The following is a 12,114-nucleotide window of genomic DNA, read 5'->3' as shown; positions in this document are numbered from 1 at the left end:
GAATCAGAATACTCATTATATCAAGATCCTTAGTTGATTCACAAGCACAATAAACTTTGAGAAGCATTGGTGCAGAGAATATGGCAGAATGGACCTTGATACTTAAGACTGTTGCTTGTAACTTGTAGTTGATGTGAACATTGGCCTAAAATACCCCATTTGCCTGTCTTTTTAAATTTTTGAGGCCTTTGTCTTCCTCAATTTTTAGTTCTCCTCCATTAATACATGCTTGATTACTAACATCTTTTTTTTTCTTGTGCTCTCCTATAACTATCCTAAAGACATTCCCCAGATGTGTAGTCTGACCTTGTTTCAGAGTATTTGGAATGCAAGACATGGGTATTTTTTATTCTAGATGAGTCTTGCAACCTGCTGACTTGACCGAGGACCAACCAAATCGGGATACAATCTCCTCTAAACCTGAGGAAGTAGAGCACCTAAAAGCTTTATTCCATAATACTAATCAAACATCTTCTAGATGATGTCTCTTCTATTTTCAGTCAATATTTAGCACTTGTATTACTGATGATAATCGGGTATAGAGAAAAACATCTGGATACCAGCTTGGCTTAGGCCAGTGAAAAATGTGAGGCCTGAGTCAGGAATACATTTTTGTTAATCTAGCCTCATAAGAGAGTGATGCATCATCAAGAATACTAGGTTTGATGGTTAGGAGACCTATCTTCTACTCCCAGCTCTGCTACTTGCTATGGATTTTGAGCAAAGCATTTCCTCTCTGAGCCTCAGCTTTCTCATCTGTAAAGTGAGGGGCTTGGGCTAAGTGATATCTAAGTTCCCCTCAAGTTCGACAGTTCTATGATACCTTGTACACACTGGAGTTCATTTACTCTAAGACACCATTGATTGTAAGATGCAGCAGTATTTTACATACCACTAAAAAAGGAAAAAATGCTGCCAATTATAACTGTAAGATGTTCTGGATGTTCTACATCTGTCCCTGCATATTTTCTTTTTGCCCTTCTTCACACTGCTCTATGTCCCAAGAGGCAAACCTTAATAAACTGCTTCAATGGGGCTCTCTTGCCCTGTGGATTTTGGTTGAGTTTGGCCAAAGGACGGTACCAGTAGAAGATTGAATGGTGGGAGGAAAGTGAGATTGATATAGTTATTCTCTGGCTCTTTCGTGCTGTCATAAGGTGACAGTGGCTACATTCTTCTGCTCAGGGCTATAGCTCCTGTCAGGTGGCCTTCTCCTACAACTAGAGCTACAGTAACCACTCCTTTCCTTTACCCCTTCAGGCCTATGAGTGGTAGAGTCTCCCAGCTGTTGCTAGCTTCACCATCCCTTGTTACTTTCCCTTAACTAACCTTGACCACACCTTAATAAATAATCCTTTTATTAATCTTCCCTCAATGTCACAGTCACAGTTTCAGTGTTCCGTTTGTTTCCTGCTCGGACGCTAATAGATACAGTAATTGGGATCAGGAGTGTTCTTAGGAAGTAGGCTCTCAAAATAGAATTTTAGGTTTGTATTGCTCACATATTTGAGGAGCATTACTGGCACTTGGCAAAGTAATAGATGCTTAATTTGTTTGAACAAATGGAAAAAAAAGATCTTCCAATCTTAGTGCCTCTAATCTGCAGAAAAAATATCAGGTAGCCAGAAATCGAGGGATTTCCCTTTTAAGTATCCCAGAATGTGCAAAGATGGTCATTTAAAGATATATGTTCCCTCAGGAGGAGTCCCTGTGTTCTCTACAGCAGGCACCCCCTGCTTCTAACTATATTTGCTGATAGGAATTAAAAAGAAAGCATTTCCCAGTCAATATCTGGGTATCAGGTACTAGGGTCTTTATTACTTTGCTCTAGTAGACATAGCACATCTGGAATAGCAAAATGTCTTCAGTACGATGGATCAGCATGCTATTCCATATATAAAGACAGTCAAGGTCCCTCTGGAGTACATTATAACAAAGAACAAGAGAGATGATGATCTTTCTTAGATAGGAAAGTAAAGATAAACTGTTCTGTGATGTGAATGTACCACTATACTGAGACTCAAAGAATACCTTACACGATATCTCCTCTGACCAAGAAACAATTTACAGTGAAGAAAGCACATCTGTGAGTTCATGCTGTGGAATTCATTGGTCTTACCAACATGTCTCATCACCACAACATAGCTGATTTGATGGAACAATGGAATGGCTTGCTGAAAGCTCAGTTACAGAATTAGCTGATAGAATACTTAGTGAGGCTGGGGAGATATCTCATGTGATGTAGTATATGCTTTAAACTAGCAGCCAAAATATTGTGCTGTCTCCCTCATAGCCAAAACATGTGGGTTCTGGGGCAAAGATGTGGATCTGGGAATGGCCCTTCTCATTATTCTACCTAATAACCTACTTAAGGAATTTTTCCTATATATTTCCATAAACTTGGGTTCAACAAGCCTCAGGGTTCTAGTGCCCAAAGACGGAAGCTTACATAGGCAACAGGTATGGTTCTATTACACTGGAAGCTGAGAATGCCTGTTAAACATTTTGAGCTCCTCACACTTCTAAACCTACAGGTGCAGAAGGGGCTACCTGTACTTTCTCAGGTGATTATCAAGAGGAAATTGAGTTGCTCGTACACACTGGTTATGAGGAGAACTGTGTGTGGAGCTCAGGGGATTTATTGAGACATCTTTCATCACTTTGTTGCTCAATAGTCCTGGTCAGTGGAAAACTGCAGCAACCAATAAAAACGGCCACTAAGAAATCAGATCCTTCAGGAATGAAGGTTTTGGTCAATCCTCCAGATAAAGAAATCCATCCAGCTGAAGTGCTGGCAGAGTAAGAATTTCAAATGATTATGAACTCCGATCTCATGACCAGCTACAAAAGTGGGATTGAAGCACCTATGCTGTATGGTGATTAACTGTTTCCTCCACCCTCTTTCTTCTCCTGCTATCTTATATGAAGAGCACTGGTGGTAGCTAAGGTCTTAGGTTTCATGTGAGAGTGGGACAGAACTGCTGTTACCCTGCAATGATATAGTAGTCAGGGGTCAGAACATTTTCTTTTTTTTTTTTTTCTTGTGAGGAAGATCAGCTGTGAGCTAACATCCATGCCAATCCTCCTCTTTTTGCTGAGGAAGATTGGCCCTGAGCTAACATCTGTGCCCATCTTCCTCTACTTTACATGGGATGCCGCCACAGCATGGCTTGATAAGCAGTGCCTCGGTGCGCGCCTGGGATCCGAACCCGGGCTGCCAGCAGCGGAGCGCGGGCACTTAACCGCTACGCCACGGGGCCGGCCCCCAGAACATTTTCTTGAAGAGCCAGATAGTAAATAGTTCAGGCTTTGTGGGCCATATAGTCTTTGTTGCAACTTCTTATCTCTGCCGTTGTAGAGCAAAAGCAGCCATAAACAATACATAAAAGAATGTGTGTACCTATGTTCCAATTAAAACTAGTTACAAAAACAGATGGCCAGCCCATGGTATGGAGTTTGCTGACTTCTGCAGTAGATGATGGGGACATGAGGTTTTTTATTTAGACAAAAGAAAAGAGTAGATGCTGAGGGTAAAAGGGATGAACTGTGCTGGATATTCTCTGTTCACCCCACCAGACTCATTCTCTGCAATTTTCCAAACTGCTTTGTGCTTTGCTCCTTTGCCCTCTGGTTTTCAGTTGGGTTTTGCCAATTGGAGCCAATAGCAGGAGATTAGAGGACAGGAGGAAAGAAAGTTCAGGTTGTTTATTCCCCATGCTCCCTCCTTGCTAGGCTGAAGGTTGTTAAAGGCTATGTTCCTCTACCACAGCTCCTCTTAGGTGATCTGTCCTAAAACTATACCTACAGATCTCTCTGGGTTCCAGTCATCACTCCCTCCCCTTGCCCTTCAGGCCTAGGGTGGTAAATGTCCTCTGATGCTGCTAGCTTTGAAGTGCTTCAATACCCCTTGTTGAGTTCCTTTTACCATGTCCAGAGCATTATAAATAATCCTTTCATTATGTTCTCTTCAATTCCCATTTGAGTCTGCCATCTGTTTCCCACCAGGACTTTGACTAAAAAAGATGTTACTGATTGTAAGACACTCCTCACTTCAAAGATGTTAAAATGTGAAAAAAAATGTACATCTTAGGATCAATGAACTATGCTAGTTGCAATATATTCCTGGTAAATGAATGAATCGGTGAATGATTAACATTCACAGTGCAGCTCATCTCAAAGACAAATACCGTGTAGTGGTGTGACAGATTGTGTGTTGTTCAGAATGAACTTCAAAAATCAGAATCAACGCTGATTCTTCCTAAGTACTTAGATGCTCTTTCTCAGTCTTGAGACTGGTAATCAATGAGAAGATCATGGCCTTGCCCAGGACTCCTGCTTGTTACACCAGGACTAAAGCATGAGAATGCTATTTAGTCATTTCATTTCTCATGAAATGAGATAATTCCAAAGCAAATGCTACCAACATGGGTAAAATTTTGTTTTTTTGTGGAGCAGTACAAGTTACTGTTTTTTGTGACTCTTCATGAACTGAGTTCAGAGCTTCTGCAAGAAGAGAATGGACCACCAGTCTGGGAACACATCACATTCCTCAGGAGTTGCAGTAACTCACATTTACTGCCGTATGTGACAACTGGCATATATTCTAGCCAAGCGTATTTTAACAGATATAAGCCTTCTTTACAGCCTAAGACATTACTTAGCCTAGGCTGCCTGTCTAGAACTTACCAACCCTTTATCAAAACTACTGATCATAACTGCATAGGCTGTCTTATTTCAGAAATCTAGCAATGACTGAGGCTACTCATGCTAGTACAAGAGCTACTGTGCCTTTAGAAAAGTATTGTGTTTCCTTTTCCTAATTCCTAATTTCCTAATTGTCCCCAAAGAGACAAAGGAACAAGTGTCTTTTCTCTGGCCCTCCTCTAGCACAATGCTACTCAGAGCACTAGTACATGATAAAATAAGGAGCTTACATCAGAATGTAAATCAATGTGCTGCTTCCTTCACTGAGAAAGTTTTGCTATCAAAAAATATCGGCCAAACTATATAATGTGTTTACTGACATTGTTGATTTACATTCTGGGGCCAGCTCTCTATCTCTTTGTGAATCAGTAACAAATGGTCGAGGGACCAGCAGCCAGTAGGACTACACTCCAAAGAGTATTGCTCTAGAGGGCCTTGGAACTCAGTCCCTTCACAAGACCATCTTCTAAAATTGCTGCCACTTGTTGAGAAATGAAAGTGTTTCTTCCCACTCCAATTTTCCAAGAAAGAAGTGACTTCTCTTTCCAAGCTTTTGAGTCCATGCTTAGTCTCAGAGAGCATCAGAAACCCACTAATAGCCTGCCCAAGAGTCAAATGGAATTCCATGAAACTAAAAGACACATTGGAAGGTACTCAGAGAGATGGGTTCAGATTTTATCTGTGGTTAGACAGATGATAGCACTTTAGTTCCATTTGAAATCAATTTGCTAGTCTCAGAGCACTGCTGCCTAAACACAACACCATCCTGCGGGGAAACTTGTTGCTTCTGATGGAGAGAAAGACAAAACCAAATTCCAAACTCTGTGCACAGAAATTAAATTTCCCCCAAGCACCGAGACAGCCATAGAACAAACAGGAAAACCAATCTTTAAGCTGAGCATCTTCAGAAATAATAATAATAGAAGTGCATCTTCACACTGTGCATTCTCCAGTAAAATTGATTCTGATTAACAAAGCCAGATACCTTGCATCATTCCTATGCCTTTTTCCTAAGGAGCAGTAAGTGCTATATTTTAAACGAGTTAAACATAATTCTAACTTTGTAATACAAACTCTAAACATTGACCATAGGCAGAGAAGCAAGGACTTGGGTAAGTGTTTCTCTCTGTGGTTATACTGGCATCCTTCTTGCCTCACCGAAAACAGTGATTCTCACCCTTAGCTGCATATGAGAATCTCCTCGGAAGCTTTTAAAATCCCCCACGCCCTGTCTGCACCTAGAAAAATTACATCATAATCTCTGAGAGTGGCACCAAGACATCAGTATTTTTAAAGTTCCTCAAGTAATTCCAATATGCATTCAAGGTTAAGAACGACCAAAATAAAGGGTACTGAGAGAACTGGTAGGCCAAGGCTGTGGTAGTTGCAGGTCCTGCTGAAAAAGACACACCCCTTACTGTGGTAGCCATTAGGGCACTAAGCTAAGGAGAACCTTCCAGTGTCTCTTCTGTTACTCCGAGTCCCAAATTTAATGTTAAAAAGCAAGTAAAGCTGGAAGGAGAGGAAATATTTGTGACTTCTTGTGAAGATTAAACAAAAGATAATGTGCGTGCTGTGTTAAGAGTTTGGATTCTCAGTGAGCCAAAGGAGTCTACTCATCCCTGCTATTCATTTCTGACTAATTTAGTGAAGGATATAGAACTTATTGAAAGAAAGCTAGCTACAGATGCAGCAAATTTGAAGGGATTTTCCCTTGCACTTTGGGTCTCTACAAGGCACACAGCTACTAGGGTCACTCTCCACAAGTCCTGCCAGAGTTGAGAAAAAAGCCAAATTTTGATATGCTTCCAGTCCTTTCTACTCAAGCTTCTGTCACCATTCCAAAATTATATTAACTATCAGTGCACTTCAGTTTAAGGCAGCAGTTTACAATGTGTGGTCTAAGAACCCCTAGGTGTCGTAAAACCTTTTCAGGGAGTCAGCAAGGTCAAAGCTATTTTCCTTATTTGCTTTTTTTCACTGTGTTGACATTTGCACAAATGGTCCAGAGGCAATGGTGAGTAAAACTGCAGGCACTTGAGCGTGAATCAAGGCAATGTGTTTCTTTGGCATTATGCACTCACAGTAAAAAGAGAAAATACCACTTTCATTTATGAAAGTTCTTGATGAATCAGTAAGAATTATTAATGTTATTAAATCTTGACCTTTAAGTAGATCTGTTTTTAATATTTTTTGTGCAGGCTAAAATACAAAGGTTGTCTCAAGGAAAAGCACTTGTGCGTGTGAGTTGCAAATTGAACTGGCTGCATTTTTCACCATTTTTATTTTAAAAAACAAGTGACAAACTATAGTTATTCAGGCTTGAGGATCGGGCACATGTTTTCTCAAAAATGAACAAAGTGAGCCTGTCACTTCAAGGAAAACAACTGACAGTATTTATTGCCAATGATAAAATTTAAGCTTTGAGGCAAGAATTCAAATTTTGGAAAACTTGTATACACTATTGTGTGTGACAGCTTCCCAATACTTAGAGACTTTTCTGATAAGATTGGTGATGACCTTAACTAATATGATTTTTTGATATTGTGTAACAAATATTATTGACCTTTGGAAGATCTGCCTGCCTCAGTGAACCAATATTTTCTAAATGACCAATGCGTGAGTTACAAAATCATTGCTGGGTAAAAGATCCATTCAAAGTGCAAGATAGACCAATGGATTGTAATGCAACGGAGTACAAAAAGGTTTCCATATTGACATTAATCTTTAAAGAACTACCACTTGCTGAGTTTTGCTGAAGTGTCAGAGAAAAATATCCATAGTTATCTAAATAGGCTATTAAAATACTCCTTTCTTTTCCAAATATATATCTCTGTGAAGCCAGATTTTATTCTTATACTTCAATCAAGTTAGTTTTTTCATTTTCTTCAGATAAATACCCAGAAGTGGAATTGCTGGATCCTATGGTAGTTTTATTTTTAATTTTTTGAGGAACCTCCATACTGTTTTCCATAGTGGCTGCATCGATTTACATTCCCACCAACAGTGCACGAGGGTTCCCTTTTCTCCACATCCTCGCCAACGCTTGTTATTTCTTGTCTTTTTGATGATAGCCCTTCTAACAGGTGTGAGGTGCTATCTCATTGTGGTTTTGATTTGCATTCCCCTGATGATTAGTGATGTGGAGCATCTTTTCATGTACCTGTTGGTCATCTGTATGTCTTCTTTGGAAAAATGTCTCTTCAGATATTCTGCCCAATTTTTAATCAGACTTTGTTTCTTTGCTATTGAGTTATATGAGTTTTTTTGGTATATTTTGGATATTAACCCCTTATCAGCTATATGATATGCATACATTTTCTCCCATTCAGTAGGTTGCATTTTCATTTTGTTGCTGATTTCCTTTGCTGTGCAGAAGCTTTTTAGTTTTATATGGTCTCACTTGTTTATTTTTGCTTCTGTTGCCTTTGCTTTTGGAGTCAGATTTAATCCAGTTGACATTAATCATTATCATATTTTGGGGGGTTAAATTTAAATTCTCAGCACTTGGGCTTTATTAGCCCTTTCTTCAGGCTAACTTATTTATTCCTTTGTTTTTTACTTTTTTTATTGAAGTCTAATTTACCTACAAAAAAATGCACCTATTTAAAATGTACAGTTGGATGTGTTTTGAAAAATGTATACAGCCATGTAACCCACATTCCTATTGATATAGACCATTTCTAACACCCCATGATGTGTCCCTTATGCTCCTTTCCAACCAGTTTCTCCCCTGACAGATGAAACCACTGTTGCGCTGATTTCTGTCACTACAGACTAGTTTTGCCTGTTCACAAATTTCATATAAAGGGAGTTATATAATATGTACTTACTTGAGTCTGGCTTCTTTCACTCGGGGTAATGATTTTGAATTTCATCCATATGTTGCACATATTGGTAGTTTGTTCATTTTTATTGCTGAGTAGTATTCCATCATGCCAGTTTATATATTCTCCTGGGCCATTTCCACGGGGTTTATTAAGAATAAAGCTGCAAACCTTTTTGTGTATATACGTTTTCTTTTCTCTTAAATAAATACCTAGGAGTGGAATTGTTGGGTCTTAGGCAAGTTGTATATTTAACTTTATAGGAAACTACCAGTTTTCCAAAGTACTTTTACCACTTCATACTCTTACCAGCAGTATATTAGAGTTGTAGTTGTTTCACCTCCTGTCAACACTTAGTATTATCAGTCATTTAAATTTTAACCACTCAAGTGGTATTTTATTGTGGTTTTCATTTTTTATTTCCCTGATGACTAAAGATGTTGAGCACCTTTGATGTGCTTATTGGCCATTCATATGACTTCTTTGTGAACTGTCTGATCAAATCTTTTGCTCATTTTTTTGTTATTTGTAATTTATTATTGATTTGCAGGGGTTCCTTATCTTTGCTTTTAAAAAATATTACCTCAGTTACCTCTGAATGCTTTCCTTTTTGAGTTTTCCTGCCCCACACATAGAACCAGCTACTCTCTAGGGAACCCTGTTACCTTCTTGTGGAACTCATGATTCCTGTGTAACCTCTCCTAGACCCTAAGACAGGAAGAGCTAGGCCCAGCCCCCACCATGGGGTCAGTTCTGGCTGTAAGAGTCGAGGTGGGGCGCTGGACCTGGCTCTTCTTGCCTTGGAGTTTAGGACAGGTTACACAGAAATCACCACGAGGGTCAGTTCTGGCACCAAAACAATTGTACTCTGAAAATGGGAACCTCAAAGCCTGTCAAGTTCATCCATGCTTATTTCTATAATCTTCCAATTATAAGCTTAAGATATCTTGCCAATCCCCTCACTAGTCTTCTGTTGCCCTCTCATTCTTATACTGTTCTGAGTGTGCCCCAGCTGAACTCTCTCCCAGACCTTTCTGTGATGCCTTCTGGACCACTGCCACACACACACATTTCATAATAAATTAATCTTCCTATATCTTTGATATCTTTTTAAGACTATCCTAAGTAAATCCTGATATTCTCCTGCATCATTTTTCATAGAGGATATTGTTCTTTCCTCCATACTCCAATATCTCTTGGTCGAGAGGTAGTGTCAGTGTCCTCCCAATTCCCCACTGCCCCTTCCAATTGATCATTCTTTCCTAATCTAAGCAAAAGACTGTCTCTGAGATTCCTGCCTCCTGCCATATCACTCTCCACCACCCTCCCCTTGTGATCACCTACATTCTGTTCTCTCTTCCACACTTATATAAGCCTTTGGAACTTGAATTTCGTTTATCTCCTCTGCCTTATCTCTTGCCAGGAAGTTTCATCATCTATGTGGACAACCCATCCAACTCCTTGACATCACAATTCCAATGACAGTTTCTTCCATTCTCTGGATGTCACCTCCTATCTTCTAAATGCCTCCTATCTTTACACTTCTTACACTCACTCTTCAACTGCATTAGGATCACTAGCCCTTCCCTATATTCTTTCAATATATCAGCCCCATTACTGTCCTTATTTCTTTTCAGACTGATCTTGGACCTCATGAGTCATCACATGATTCATTTTCTCAATACTAAAATCAACTCCCTCACCCTTGTCCTGCCACCACACCTTTACCACAACCCTCCACCTCTAGATTAGTTCTCCAATATGCCTTCTCCCTTCCTCCACCGGGATGATTAAGCATTGCTGAAGAAAAATGGTCAATTGTGCTGATAGGTTTTATTATGGCTTATGAGAGAGCTCTCCAAGAGGTTCTTGGATATCTCTATCAACTATAGAATTTCAAGGAAGGAAAGTCCAACAAATCCAGCATTTGAAGACTACACTTTTTATTTTGCTGTCTGCATCACTCAAGATTTAATTGCAGAAAAGAGAATCTACTACAGCTAGATTAAACAGAAAGGATTTCCTCCTTAACTGGAGGTGAAGGGCTGAAGAAATAGACTTTATCTTGAACCCCAAGAACGACTCCCTAAACTGACTGGGACTGCCAAGGAAGCTGCCAAGAAGCTGTAAAATCAGGAATTTGCCTACCAAATTGGGAAGCCACCCTTATATTTGCTAGTTCTAGAACCACTCCATTCTTGCTACCATAACAAAGCCATGATCCCATTTAAGAAGCTGCCATCAACTATTGGCAAAAGAACTACCCTACCTCAGCCACAATCTCCAAGGATGTGCATGCCCTGCATTTTGCTTCTCTTTCCACACATTGATTTAGTTTCAAAACCAAGTCACATTTGAATGCATCTGACTGATGGAATCTTAATCATTTCTCAAACTGTAGCTGCAGGGGAGTCTGGGAAATGTAGTTTGTAAGTCTCTCATCGTCTGCATGCTAGAAAGGGTTGAATACATGTTAACCAAACTTATCTGCATTATCTACCACACCGCCCCATCCTAAAGATCATTGAATGATTCTCCAATATAAAAGATTGTAGATGCTGTGGTAACCAACCTTCAAATTGGCCCCCAGTGATCCTCACCTCTTAGTATCCATGCCTTGTATACTCTCCTCCCACACTGAATAGGGCTGACCTGTATGACCAATAGGATACTGTGGAAGTAACTGTGTGTCGTCTGAGGCTAGGTCATAAAAGAAATTATGACTTCTATTTTGTTTTTTCTTGTATCACTTCCAGTGGAAGAAGCCAACCACCATGTTATGAGAACACTCACGCAACTCGGTGGAGAGGCCCATGTGGGGAAGAACAGAGGCCTCTTCTGACAACTAGTGCCAACTTGCCAGTTATGTGAGTGAGCCACCATGGAAGTGAATCCTCCCACCCAGTCAAGCCTTCAAATGACAACATCTGACTGCCACCTCATTAGAGACTACAAGCCAGAATTGGTCAGCTAAACTGCTCCCAAATCTCTGACCCACAAACATTGTGAGAGATAATAAATGTTTATTGTTGTTTTGAACCACTAAGTTTTGAGGTAATTTTAAATCCTTTCTTCAATGTGCTTTGAATTACCTCACTGCCTTTTTTTTGCTTCATTTTCCACCCCATTCATCTAAGCTGAAGCCCAAGAGTTGAGGGCTTATAGAGGTGAAATCTACAGTTCTCTGGGAATGGCCTGGACTCCTCCACCTTCTGGCTCAGGCTTCACTAGCCTTCTGATAATGGTCAGGCAGCTCCTATTGGAACAACCTCCCACAGACAACTACCTTAGGACAAAATACACAAAAACAGCTACCTAAAGGCACTGGAGAGTGACCAAAAAGCAGGCAGATACTGGAGGGTGGTCATCACTTGGAAGAGGGCAAACACACTAGGTGAGTCATCAGGGTTTTTTGGGGTTTTGCCTAAGGGCAGGTTGCAGCATACATCATGCTAGGGTTGGTGGGGGGGCTTAAATGAAGACAGTCCTAGTGGTTTGAAGAACCAGAGGAGAGGATAGGGGCAACCATAGCAATTGAAAAGTCAGAAGGACAATCTCAGCAAGGAGATAGCTCGAGAGAGGG

The 12,114-nt window shown here is 40.2% G+C and overlaps 1 protein-coding gene across 1 annotated transcript in view; it reads left to right on the top strand.

Moving 5' to 3' along the window:
* Positions 1 to 11,569, top strand: part of SYTL5 (synaptotagmin like 5) — a 238,668-nt gene extending 227,099 nt beyond the window's left edge. Inside the window, exon 18 of the mRNA XM_087426752.1 lies at positions 11,288 to 11,569. The gene's annotated coding sequence lies outside the window, so the exon portion shown is untranslated. The remainder of the gene's footprint in view (positions 1 to 11,287) is intronic.
* Positions 11,570 to 12,114: the final 545 nt, after the last annotated feature.

This window comes from Ceratotherium simum, chromosome X (assembly GCF_057802395.1).
Source record: "Ceratotherium simum simum isolate JZ-2026a chromosome X, ASM5780239v1, whole genome shotgun sequence".
Classification (NCBI taxonomy): Eukaryota; Metazoa; Chordata; class Mammalia; order Perissodactyla; family Rhinocerotidae; genus Ceratotherium; species Ceratotherium simum.
This window is presented reverse-complemented; position numbering and strand designations above follow the sequence as displayed.